General features: G+C 40.9%; 1 protein-coding gene and 1 non-coding gene across 2 annotated transcripts in view; one reads left to right on the forward strand and one right to left on the reverse strand.

Annotated features, from left to right (window-relative positions):
* Positions 1-10127: 10127 nt before the first annotated feature.
* On the forward strand, positions 10128-10199 carry trnap-ugg. Its single transcript has one exon. It is a non-coding gene; the product is annotated as a tRNA-Pro (tRNA).
* Positions 10200-12666: 2467 nt separating this feature from the next.
* lrp5 (low density lipoprotein receptor-related protein 5) overlaps positions 12667-14065 on the reverse strand; it is a 191107-nt gene continuing 189708 nt past the window's right edge. The window contains exon 30 of the mRNA XM_034177293.1: positions 12667-13234. The gene's annotated coding sequence lies outside the window, so the exon portion shown is untranslated. The remainder of the gene's footprint in view (positions 13235-14065) is intronic.

A 14065-nucleotide genomic window follows, 5' to 3' on the forward strand; every position in this document is an offset into this window, starting at 1 on the left:
CCCCAAATTTCATGTCACTAAGGTTAGAGGTAGTGTTACTGTACAAAACACAGTGAGAACAACTGGCCAGGTATGACGTCAACCATGCAAGGGCACTCCCAGTAAGATCCGACTCCCAGTAAGCACTCACAAGATTATTCTCAGTAAGATAGTCCACGAGCTGCTGTGCAACCTTTCCAGAATTTTAGAGCAAAATTATAGATTTGATATCGGCCTGTAGTTTTTTGATACACTAGGGTCAAGATTAGGTTTCTTAAGTAATGGTTTAATCACTGCAGATCTGAAACATTTAGGAACAGATCCAGAAGTTAGTGAGAGATTAATCATTTCCAGCACAGTCGGCCCACTCTTGGATTGACTGTGTGGATATTTCATCATGAAATATCAGCGCATTTTAATACATTCATTAATAATAATTTTGAAAGAATACATGAATCTGTGTTGTTAGCCTAGCCTCGTCCAAACACATCATCTCTGATCTGATGACCTTCAGGACCGGAACTGAAAAGTTAATTTATTTGTGTCAAAGATCTCACTTTAATGATTGACTTGTTTAAAGTCATTTACAAACCACTTTGGGAAATTGTTTAAAAACAGATCTAAAATCTTTTAACGGGATTTGAACTGAAACTGGTTTGGACTGTTTTAGTGTTTTTGGCTGTTAAGTTAAAGTTATTTCTTTGTGTAAAATGCAAACATACACGGACGTCCTGCGTGAGATTAGAGTTTTGTTACTCCAAATAATTACAGAACAGCTGTAATCCATGACGCACTTATTCCTAATCCTGTTCAGGGAGCAGACCACTGGTTTCTCTTGGCCCATTTACAGAACAATAGAATCAAAAAGGGCCCCAGACAACAGCAGTGGGTGACGAGTGAAGGGGGCGGAGCAGAGGAAGAAAGACAGGAATGTGGGTGTGGTTTTGAAAAGGAAGAAGAGGGTGTAGAAATCGTCATTATCTGGTGTCTGGAAATGTTCTATCCATCATGAAGCTGTGACTGGAGAAGCTTCTCCAATCATCTGTCCAAATATTTTTGGTCCTGTGAAAGGTGTAGAGCGACCAGGAAAAAGAGCTCTAAGTCCTTCAGTGCTGAACAGGTTCAGCGATGTGGGTTAAATGAAATAATTTCCAAAGAGAACAATGACGGTTTCTGGGTTTTTGTTTGGGCGCTCGGCCTCGATGGCTGTGTGACGCGTTTCTGCTGCCGCTCGACTTCGATCTTCACGCCGTGTTTGAGGAAAATCTCTTCTTTAGTTTCTGAGTAATAATACAAACAAAAGGACAAACAAACAGACAGACGTGTGAGGAAGTTGTCCCCAGAGACGCTCTCCAGTCACAGAAAGCAGCAGGTGGACACGACAAGAAGAACAACCTTCAGTGGATCGACACCTGAAGCTGACAGGATGTCCACGTGCACACACACACACGTGCACACACAGAGAGGTGGACTCAGCTGGGTCCAAACAGTCTGAATTTGAAGACACGTCCCTGTTTGGCCTCTGTCTGTCCTCCAGGTGGACAAAATGAACATTTGGACAATTAGAACATGCTGTGATCTGATGAGTCCAACACTGTCGTTGAGACAATAAAAAACTGGAGACGACAATTCTGATCAAAATGTTGCAAATTTCACACTCTTGATTTTGAAGTGTTTTGTTCTGGAGAACGTCGATGCCTTGAGATGTTTAGCGTTGGAGGGGTGAATCTGGATGCAGGTGATCCGGTTTGGGTTCCTGATGCTCAGTGAGCATCTCCCTGGAGGAGTTACCTCAAGGTTCTCTAAGAGGAAGTCCAGGATGCAGCTACCTGACAGAGCTTCCCGCCACTGCACTCCCCCCCCCCCCCAACACCACACACACACACACACCAACACACCACACACCACACACACACACACACACACACACACACACACACACACACACACACACACATCAAGGAGAAACAAACAGCAGGTGGAGCCTCAATCTCTGCAAAAACTCAGACCTTTGTTGATTCCAGTCTGACCACATTCTTGGTCAGAGTCTAAAAAAGTTTCTGACCAAGAATGTTCTGATTCTTGACGAAAGATTTTCTGGAAAGTTGCTACTTTCCACCATCTTGCTTCTGCAGCGCGATGTCAGCGTTTGCTAAAGTCTCTTTATGATTGAGGGGAGGAGCAACGGTTTCACAGGGCAGGACTCACGTGCGTTAAATGTGCACAATCAGCCAGTCCAGTGATGTAAACACTGAACAGAAAAGCTCAGATTAAAACACACACAGAGGGAGTGATGCTTCATTCTGTGCACAGGACGTGAGAAGGCCACCGAATATTTACATCAAAAAGAGACTTTATTAATGTTTAAAATGTCGTACAGAGCACCTCTAACATCTCAATATTTCAATCAGTTAAGTCTATCAATTCAATTAAAATCTTATCCAGTGATTTTGAGGACAGGAAGTATGTGCAGATCCGATCAGGATCCTGACTTTGCACAAGAAGTCCTGATTACATAATCATCCACACAATCATCCTCTCTGATGTGTTTGTTATAGACAGACATTATTAACCAGGTTTGTTGTTGGTTCAAGTCCACTTCAGTAACAAAGGAAAACAGTGTGGCCTGTTACAAAACCACAAGGACACAATCAATCAGACACGTTAATGTTCCACAACACAATGCAGCTGATGGTGAAGCAGTTCACACCCTGCGCCGCTGAGCGGTGATAAGTAGCAACATCCTCCACGAAGCACAAAACGAAGCACAAAATGAACTACAAAAAGATCTACAAACCGATCCACGTAAATGAATCAGAAAACTAACCAACTGATCTGCAAACAAACCACAAAATGAAACACAAAAAAATCCACAATATGAACTACAAAATGAACCACAAAATGAACTACAAAATAACCCCAGAATGAACCACAAAACAATCCACAATATGAACCAAAAAATGAACCACAAAACGATCCACAATATGAACCACAAAATGACCCACAAAACAATCCACAATATGAATCACAAAATGAACTACAAAATAACCCACAAAATGAACCACAAAACAATCCACAATATGTACCAGAAAATGAACGACAAAATGAACCACAAAATAATCCCAAAATGAACCACAAAACGATCCACAATATGAACCACAAAATGAACTACAAAATAACACACAAAATGAAACACAAAATAAACTACAAAATAACCCACAAAATGAACCACAAAATGATCCACAATATGAACCACAAAATGAACTACAAAATAATCCCAAAATGAACCACAAAACAATCCACAATATGAACCACAAAACGATCCACAATATGAACAACAAAACAATCCAGAAAATGAAACACATTTGTTATTCCTTTCAGGCATGATGACCAGAGACACCACATTCACTGTTTCGCAGCAGGTCTCGCGGTCCGTGACTCACGCGAGAGTTCGGTTTCAACAGAGTTCCGGTGTTCTGTCGAATTGTGCGTCTCGTCGCACAGTTCCACGTCCCAACAACATTGAGCTGTAAATACAGTGTGTACATGCAGATTTTAACTTTTTAAAATTGAAAAGACACTACAATTTCAATTTCAATTTATTAATTTATACAGCGCCAACTTACGACAAAGTCGCCTCACACAATTCATAACAACACAAAGTAAATTAAAATCAAAATTAAAATCAAGAAAAGCACAATAAAAAGATAAAACACAGTAGAATAAAAAGAAATTACAAAGCAAACATAAAAACAAATTAGATTAATGATGAGACAGTCTAAAAAAGTGGGTCTTCAGTCTTGATTTAAAGGTCTCCACCGTGTCAGACTGCCGAATAACAGCAGGCAGATCGTTCCAAAGAGTCGGACCACGGTAGGAGAAGGATCTATACCTCACAGACTTCTTGTTCACCCCGGAACACACAGAAGCGCCACGCCCTGCGAACGCAAGGGCCGCGCAGGTACGTAAGGCTTAACCAAGTCCGCCAGGTAGGAAGGTGCCAGTCCATGAACAATTTTATAAACCAACAATAAAACTTTAAAATCTGATCTGGCAGAAACCGGAAGCCAATGAAGGGATGCCAGAATAGGAGTAATGTGGTCAAACCTTCTACTTTGTGTCAAAAGTCTGGCAGTAGCATTCTGTACCAACTGAAGTCCTCAAACTCTAGACTGCAGCAGACCAGAAAATAAAGCATTACAATAATCCAGTCTGGAAGAAATAAACACATGTATCAATGTCTCAGCATCAACCATAGACATGATGGGACGAATCCTCGCCACGTTTCGCAGTTGGAAGAAGGCAGTCCTCGTAATGTCTCTAATGTGGGGGCCAAAAGACAATGTAGAATCAAAAAGTACTCCAAGATTCCTCACTTTGTCCGTATGATGCATAACATATGAACCCAAATTAAGCACCAGCTGGTAAAATTGATGCCGGTGTCTGGCTGGACCAAGAACCATCATTTCAGTCTTATCAGAATTCAAGAGTAGGAAATTACTAGACAACCAACTTCTCACAGATATAAGGGTGATTCTTTAACTACGGGCACTATTGGCCTTTTAAATGTAATTTCCACCACACCATTGCCTTACAATATAAAGCGCCTTGGGGCAACTGTTTGTTGTGATTTGGCGCTATATACATGTGTTCTGATGTCACTGTTTATCTCCATAGAAACTACCCAAACAATCTTTCATACAAACTGTTTAGGGACATTACAGTGTTGTGGTGGAAATTACGGCAATAGTGTGAGACAACTACATTTTGTTTAAAAAAATCACAACAGTTGTATGACATTGAATACCCCAATTATGTTTTGATTATTTTACTGATATTTTATTCAGAGATATTTTAAAACATTAGAAAAAATGTTTCTTTACCATTCATTTTTATCATTGAAGATCAAAAGTCTGGGTGTGGGACAAGCACAAAACGGCAATATTTGCATATAATGATGCTGAAAAAAGGTGAAAAAGTCATCATAGACTACTAGAACAAATTTCTTAACACACTTTCATTGTAAAGATAACTATAAAAGTGTGAAATTTCCCCTTTTTTCTGTTTTTCATACAATATGCTCAAAGGACATAATAAGTGCCCGTAGTCTAAGAATCACCCATAAGGCAATCTTCCAAGGCTTTTATATGGGCAAGATTACCAGCAGTTACCGGCATGTACAATTATCATCAGCATAACAATGAAAGGCAATCCCGTAATGCTGCAGAATAAGCCCAAGGGGCGCTATATAAAGTGAGAAAAGCAAGGGGCCTAACACAGACCCCTGTGGAACCCCAAATTTCACCAAGGCAGAAGTAGTGTTATTATACACAACACAATAAGAACGGCTGGACAAGTATGACATCAACCAAGCAACGACACTCCCACTAATCCCAAAGTAATTTTCCAGCCTATCAAGTAAAACACGATGATCCACAGTATCAAACGCAGAAATAGATCTAAAAGTACTAAAACCACTGTGGTGTCCGAATCCATTGCACACAGAAAATCATTCACCACTCTGATAAGCGCTGTCTCTGTGGAGTGATGTGTTCTGAAAGCAGACTGCAGTGGCTCAAAAAGATCATTCTCAGTAAAATGGTCCACAAGCTGCCATGAGACCACTTTTTCCAGAATTTTAGAGCAGAATGACAGATTTGATATCGGCCTATAAATATTCAATACACCAGAGTCAAGACCAGATTTCTTAAGTAATGTAAGTAATCTTAAGTAAATCACTGCAGATTTAAAACACCCAGGAACAGTACCAGAGCTCAATGAAAGATTAACAATTTCCAGCACAGTCGACCCAAGAGTGGACCACAGGTCCTTAAAGAATTACTTATTGCTGTTGTATTTTCATTCCTCGGTCGCTCGGTTGGGGAGTTCAATGCGGTAAAGAGACACATCAACCCGACGGGGGGAAGTGTGGAAGTCTGGGTAGTTGCGCTGAGGGCTGACCTCTCAACAGGAATGACATCTCGTCAGAGCACCTGTTCAGGACACACACTAAACACACCAGGTGAAGTCTGGACAACAGGACAACATCGGGGCCCGGCAGAAGTCCATCACAGGTTCTACACCTCCTCTAGATAACCATCTAAACTTGGGAGAACATATAATATCATAATCGCTTGTGAATTTGCATCCTCGTTAGCCATTGTTTCCATGCACTGTGGAACTCTGCTGGTGCTGTAATGCATTCTGGGAAGCACAGGGGGATTATAGGAAATGTTAAAGTACTGATGTCCCGACACAAGGTTGTCTTATTGGCGTCAGTGCTGTTGGACATCTAGTATCTGAAATGTCTCCGTCTCACCCTGTGGGTGTCGCCCTCGTGCTGGGGTACCAGGGGTCCAGGATTTTCTAGGTTCTGTTCAGTGTCTTACATGTTCTGAGGGCTAAACTCTCCTGGACAGAGATCTCAGGTCATGTTTCTGGACTCCGCTGGAGAAACTCTCCCAGTTTCATTCAGTTAATTATATCATCATTTGGATCATTTACAGGAAGAAAACTGAAGCAGAACCGACTCAAAGGGGTGAACATCTGCACTGGTTTAATGAAAAGAGGTGTGGCCAGGTGACGAGCTGACACCTTAATGTTGTCTGTTGCAAGAAAGTGTTTGCTCCTTAGACCACCAAAATCCAGGTCCAAAGTCCAGCACAGTGTGTCCCTTTAATGAAAGACCAACACTCAGACGCGCCTTAGATAAGTGAGTTCACAACACACGTACACTGACACACTACTGCTTCACAGTGGCCTTTCAGCGCTACTGTGAAGTAGAATACCAACTCTGTAGGAAACAAAAGAAACCACACCAACATACAAATGCTAATGTTTCATCATGGATGGTCGGGCGCTCCCCAACCCTGAACCCCCATAAACAGTGCTTATATCTACTCGTCTCACGTTGATCGTCTTTGACTGATTGAGTTCAGAAACATTCAGTGAACATACAATCAGCACCACTTTTTTATTTAGCCCATTAGCCCGGGGTTCAAACCAAACACTTCTCTTTGTTCCTGGACCTCCAGATCCACCAGAACCCAGAAGAAGCTGAACAGCCTAAACAATACCACCCCACTGGAACAATATAGAACAATGGCATGTTAGCTTCCTGCCCAGCAGGGGGCCTCGTTCCTCTGCAGGCTCCTAATCGCTCTGACAGCTCCGTAATCACGCTTTGTGCATCCCAGCATTTACATTTCAGAAGTTTTTCAAACTTTGTGCAGACGCTCAGATAGAACATAACGTTCAATCCCGTCTCATTCCAGCTGTCAGACACCCAACTGTCAGACACCAAGTGACGGCATCTTTAACAAAGTCACTTTTCTTCTAATGGAGTCTCGAAGTATAAACGCTGCACATTTTGCTTTTTTGTCCTCTGAAATATCTCATTTGGAAACTTGAGCTTCTTGTGTGTAAACAGTATTCTTGTCTGTCTCCAGTGATTTCTGCTCTCAAAGACTGTTTAAAAGGCGCAATTATGAGTTTCACACATTTCTCTCCATCTGCCTCCGTAAACGTGATCTTTCCCGCCACTCTGACCAGGTAAAGGGCAGACCCACCTCTGACTCAGCCCCGCCTCTGACACAGCCCCTCCTCCTGTCAGAGTTTTTGAAGCACAGAGCAACAAAACCACTGTGGAGTGCAGCAAGGTTCTGTGTCAGGTCCTTTGTTGTTCATTTTGTGTGCACATTATGTCTGGAATGGTTCCCATGGGTTCTTATTTCATGTCATGATTTTCTGCTACCATGACATTAAATAAATGGTTGTTTTAGAAATTTGAATATTGTGGGCCCTATCTTGATGATTGATGGCGCCTGGTCTGATGTGCATAGCACAAGTGTATGTGGGGCGTGTCTGAGTTCACTTCGCAGTTTGCAATTTATATGGCACGTAATCTGAGTGCAAAGAAAGGCGACGGGTGGAGAAGATCTGGATTTAGTTTCTTAAATAATTATGGGTGTATTTTGGACGTAACATGAATTAAACCAATCAGCTTGTCTGTCACTGCCTTTAGGAGCAGCATGCACTTCAGTCTGGTGCATTGCTATTTAGATGTAGAGAGTGATCAAAGTGGGTGGTTTTCTGGTGAGGAAATAGATCTGTGCACAAAGAGTCCAAGTGGACAGCAGGTTGTTCCTTCAGTACCGCCTCCTCCTGGACAGTCTATGGGGGGGTGGACACATGCAGAGATTCTCATTTACTTTGACGTCTGTTTGAATGCACACAACACAAGCCCAAGATATTTGTGTGGTCAACTTTTTTTTTAAATATTCAATCTTTCCTGCATTTAAGACCTGACACACATTGGAGGAAAAAGGGGACAGGGACATCCTTGTGTTGTCCACCTGTAGCTCATTTTAGATGCTGAGACCTCAGCACATGCCTGAAACAAAAAAAAAAAATTAATTTACACCAAATTATGAACACTGACAATCTGCAGACGTCAAACATAGTTCATCCACATTATGATGCGCTCAGTGACCGTATCCTCCTCCATGAGGTGTTGAAGGTCTCAGGGAATTCCAAGTAACTTTTGCATTAGTAATGATGCCTTCTGGCTCAGTAGGACGTTTCCTGTTTGTCGTGACTTGATGATTATCTGCAGAACCGTGTGGTGTCATCAGCATACACTGAAAACAAAAATGCTACTTTGGATCAACTTAAAAAAAATAGATGTAATTTGTTACAGCTAATTTTTTTAGTTTGTCACAATGTATATTTATCATTTTGTAAAGTGATTCCAGCAGATTTAAACTGGAAACCACAATTTTCCATTAGATCAATGTAAATAAGTACTTTGAATGAAGTGCACTGTGTTTCACTTTTTTCAGTGTACAGTGATTTCAGTGCTGCTTCCCTCGCTTTGGTTCTGGTCTTAAAGCTGTGGCTTGAGGGCCACATGAAGCCGGTGAGGTGCTGCAAATAATCTAAGAAAAGTCCCTCAAGAACAGAGGTGACTTTTTGGTACGGGCCAACTGGGCAGTCGCACGGGGTGCAATTTTTCATGACACATATGAAGATGGCACAACAAATACTTTTAAAAAACAATTCTGTGTTGCAAAGCAGTTATCATATCACTGTGTGAGGAACTGGCAAACTGACACCCTGCAGCTGCAGGCTGGAGCCCTGCGTGCTAACGTGCACAGCACAGAATCAGTGGGGGTCTTGCCCGGGGAGTAATTCAGTGTAGAACCCCCACTGCTCAAGAGATCCTAACTCCTGAAGGCGGAGACATTTTTCCAGTTTTTTGTGAGGAAGCACAAATCAGACTGATTTTGGAATTCTTCATGTGATTTCAACTTTTTACTGGATGTAAAACCCACACATTTATTTTATTGAGTTCTTTTCATCAGTTCTGTCCCGGGCTGCTCGGTCTGTGGCGGTAAACGTGCAGCGGGAAAGTTTGGCGCGGGAACGCCGCCGGTCCAGCTGGCGGACAGGTGCTGGAGGTGGACCGACGACACTTCTTGCAGAACTTTTTGTTCTTTTCTCGCTTTCTTCTCTGCGCTCGCCGCTCTGTAATTACACCAGCTGCCCGGAACCCGCGGACGGCCTTTAACTTCTGTTCCACCAGAACTACTTCTAATCTTCCTCCAGCAAGAAGAGTAGCACCTGCCGCCGAGTGGCCACGCCCCCAAAACCTACCTGTCAGAAAAAAAAAAAAACAAAAAAAAAACAGCCGCAGTAAAAACTCTTTGGTGTTTTACGTTTGTGAGATGTGACAAAGATGAAATATCTTCTCTGTGAAATCACCAAACTTTGGTTCAAAACATCAACATACAAATTTTTTGAGAAATTAATTTGACAGCATTTTGTACAACTATAAAATAATAATAACTTTTACCCAAAGTGAAGGTTCGAACCTCCTCCGGTGTTCCGATGTCGCCCTCGAACCCTCCTGACGCACATTTATTTATCCGGATCCAGGAGATCTGAAATTCTGCTCCAGTTACAGAACCTTCTGGTACCGAGCCGGTAGAACTCGCGTTTTTGTTTAATTTTATTTATTGCGTGGTGTGTAAATGTGCAAATCGATCCATTTTATTTCAGAGTGCAGTGTCCTTCTACACCAACAGATGTCACTGTTACACACCATGTCAGATCGGTTAAATAAAGCAGTGACACATAGCTTATTATGTGGCTCGTTGGTCTAGGGGTATGATTCTCGCTTTGGGTGCGAGAGGTCCCGGGTTCAAATCCCGGACGAGCCCGTTCGTCTTTTCCCTCCATTACTACCTGATAATTGCCTTTTTTCTGTGACCAATACTACAAACCACTCTAGTAAAAACATTAAAACTTAAATTTTCCTGTATATTGTACTTTTATGCAAAACCTGAAAAAACCCAGCGGACTCCAGAAAACTTTCCTCAGTGTTTGCATTTTGCCCCAACCAGTCCCAGCAGAAGACTGCCTCTCCCTGAGCCTGGTTCTGCTGGAGGTTTCTTCCTGTTAAAAGGGAGTTTTTCCTTCCCACTGTTGCCAAGTGCTTGCTCACAGGGGGTCGTTTTGACCGTTGGGGTTTTTCCGTAATTATTGTATGGCTTTGCCTTACAATATAAAGCGCCTTCGGGCAACTGTTTGTTGTGATTTGGCGCTATATAAATAAAATTTATTTATTTATTTTGTCCAGAAAAGAATCAGTTAAACCAGCGGCCAGGCACCAATTTTTGTCTGTTAGTGCCAGAGGTCACAGGGCAGAGTCAGCCCTTAAATAATAACAACTGATTCCAAATCAGTTTTTCTGTGAGGAATGAATGAACCCAGATCTGGAAAAAAACAAATAAACAAGTGGATCCAGATGCAAATTTTGGTTCATTAACGGGACAACTTACGTTTTTTTGTTGTTGTTTTTTTTTTACATTTCTAAAAATCTCAGTCCACTGGTTTTAATCTTATTCCGATCCAGACTCTGCTCCAGTTACACACATTCCGACAGCGGAAACGTTCACGAAGAAACACAAGACAGCATTACAATCTCTGTGGAGATACATGATCTCTGAAGGATTTAATTAAATTACAGTATTTGAATGTTCTACAGACTTGAAATAAACACTTCCAGTGTCATTGACTGAATGGTCCCCCCTAAAACTCGGTCCACCTTTTGCATCTGTGCATGTCATTAGCTGTGGTTCATGGATTAAAACCTCATTTCTGCTTCAAACTGCCTCCAGTCATCATCTGTCTCAGCAACAGATATCTGAAGCTTCTGTACAACAATCATTTCCACATAAATTCAGCATTATTTCATCATAAGACGGAGGAAGCGATCAGAGCGCCACAGCTGTACATCTGAGTCTGACTCTCTACACCCAAAGCCATCAAAGGGAATAATGTGATTATTAACCATCAGATGACAAAACCTCTTAAATCATTCTAAAGTCAGTTTTAAGCAGAAATGAGGCGATGATCTGTTAATTGCTGCTGACACACCGACATGACGCATGCGCAGTGAAGGAGGGGGGTGTCTCGATCAGTCGGTCTTTAGATCATGTGGCTCTCAGCCGGTGTCGCATTTGGATCTGGATCACGTCGTCTGACACACTGAACACAAAAACAGTCTTTAAAATAGAAACTTTATTACATAAAAATGCTTCTGATACAAAAAGTGTAAATGAGACAAAGAGGGTTTTGTTAAAAGGAGATTTCTGAAAGTGGCATAATTATCTCAACATGCATCACAAAACGTGCAGACAGAAACAAAACAGGAAGTCGTCCGGTTGATGAAACGCTGCCAGAATAAGATGAATTTCTGAGGAAAAAAAAAAAAGCTTTAAAAAATAAACTTTGAATTTAAATATTTTTCAGTTTCCAGAAACATTCAACAGAAAAATGTTTTAAAATCAAATTTAAGCGCAATAATTGAAAATCTATTCGGATGAAGCCGGACGTTGTTCTGGGTGGGCGTGGCTCCGATAGAGCAGGCTGACCGGTAACTGGACGCTCGCCGGTTCCTGCTGCCTGCGTGACTAAGTGCCGTTGAGGAGCGTCGTTGTGAAGTGCGTTGAGGGTTCTCTACTCAGATGGAAAAGTGCTTTTTTTATTCTGTAACTCTCAGAACACAAATCAACGACTGAAAGCAATTTAAAATTCCCACGTTTTCCTGTCTCTAAGCAGCAGGTCTGCTGCCAGGCAGTGTTTGATCTGTGGCGAGTTTTTTTTTTTTTTGCACACACCGAAGGCTAAAGCTGACGTCATGAGTCCATCAGGCAGAACATTGATCAGGACTTTACATGATGTTTGAGTACATCAATCAATCAATCAATCAACTTTTTTCTTATATAGCGCCAAATCACAACAAATAGTTGCCCCAAGGCGCTCCACATTGCAAGGCAAGGCCATACAATAATTATGAAAAACCCCAACGGTCAAAACGACCCCCTATGAGCAAGCACTTGGCCACAGTGGGAAGGAAAAACTCCCTTTTAACAGGAAGAAACCTCCAGCAGAACCAGGCTCAGGGAGGGGCAGTCTTCTGCTGAGACTGGTTGGGGCTGAGGGAAAGAACCAGGAAAAAGAGATCGATCACTAATGATTAAATGCAGAGTGATGCATACGGAGCAAAGAGAAAGAAACAGTACATTTAAGCTGAATTCATTTGTTTATTTTAGGAATTTTCAGTGAAATTTAATTTCTTGTTCATTAACTCTACATTAACTTTGCTGACTTTTTTTTAAAACAAAAGAGTTCTTCAAAATTTAACCCAAATTTTATAAAATTTGCTGAATTGGTTTAGTTTTTGTGTAATTCTGTTAACAAACCAGCAGCTAAACAATACGTTAATATTCTGAATTAAAAAATAAATAATTCAACATTTTTATCAGATTTTGTATCATATGTTTGTTTATTTAATCTGAATTTATTTAGTTTATTTTGGGAATTATGAGTGAAATATAAGTAAAAACGTCTGTCTCATTAACTCTACAAAAGATGACTTAAGAGTTGTTCAAAAACGTAAGAAACCAATTAAAAAAAACACCATTTATTCATTTTTATTTAGTTTCTGAGTAATTCTGGTAACAAACCAGCAACAAATTCTGATAAAAACAAAAACCATTTGAATCAGTTTTTGCATCATGTGATCTTAAAATTAGGCTTCACTTTTAGTTTTTGCACATAAAGTGATTTTATGTTGTTTGTTTTGATTGTGTTCTTGATTTTTTGATTTTGTTTGTTTTCAGATGATAAACTCCTTCAAAGCAAACAACAAACTCAGGAACACAAACAAAAGTTTCTGGATGAATCGGCTCTAACTCCTCTCTCACACCTTGAGGATTTAGCCTGCGTATGTCGACCGTATTAGAAATGTTGCCGTATGTCTAATACGTTATGAGTAAGTTTTGTATAAGTTAAGAGCACATTAAAGCATGCTGATATACGTAGTAATACGGCGAGTATGCTGAAAAATTTTGGGCGTGCACAATATTTTCAACATATGCCAGCGTATGACTCATACGTCCTGCATACGCGGGACATAAATTGTAGGTAGGTTATGGGATTGTTGACACACATTTCTTGTAAGTTACTCATAAGTTTAAATACTGTCCATTGATTGGCTCAAAGTCGCATCCTCATGCAAACACAGTTTTATTAAAACCATTCACACACAGAGTAACTATAAAGTCTTAATCTGACCTGTTCATTTCAGTTGGATTCATCATCACAGCCTGACGAAAAGTACCCAAATAATGCCTCCTGATTTTACAAAACGATGTCTAAAAATACTTTAGTTACATGACATGGCTAAAGAAATGTAGCGTTTTTAAAGAATTCCCTCTGTGGTTTGTGCATTTCTCAGCCTGAACCAGAGAATGCGGGCACTTTGTGCCACAACAAACAACTTATTTGAAAAGCTGAAAGAGTCACAGCGCCTCATTCATTCACGATAGCGTTTATCACAGGTATCAATCGACTCTTCAGCATTCTGCACCTGATGAAAATAAATCCCACGATCCACCAAAAAAAAAAAAAGGTAAAAAAAAAAGAAAAAGTAAATTACTCCATTTGGCCTCTGTGTGGAGTGGAGATGCCACGCGACAGCGTACATAATGATGTGCTTGATGATATTTAAATGTACTGC

Source organism: Thalassophryne amazonica, chromosome 8 (genome assembly GCF_902500255.1).
Source record: "Thalassophryne amazonica chromosome 8, fThaAma1.1, whole genome shotgun sequence".
NCBI classification, from domain to species: Eukaryota; Metazoa; Chordata; class Actinopteri; order Batrachoidiformes; family Batrachoididae; genus Thalassophryne; species Thalassophryne amazonica.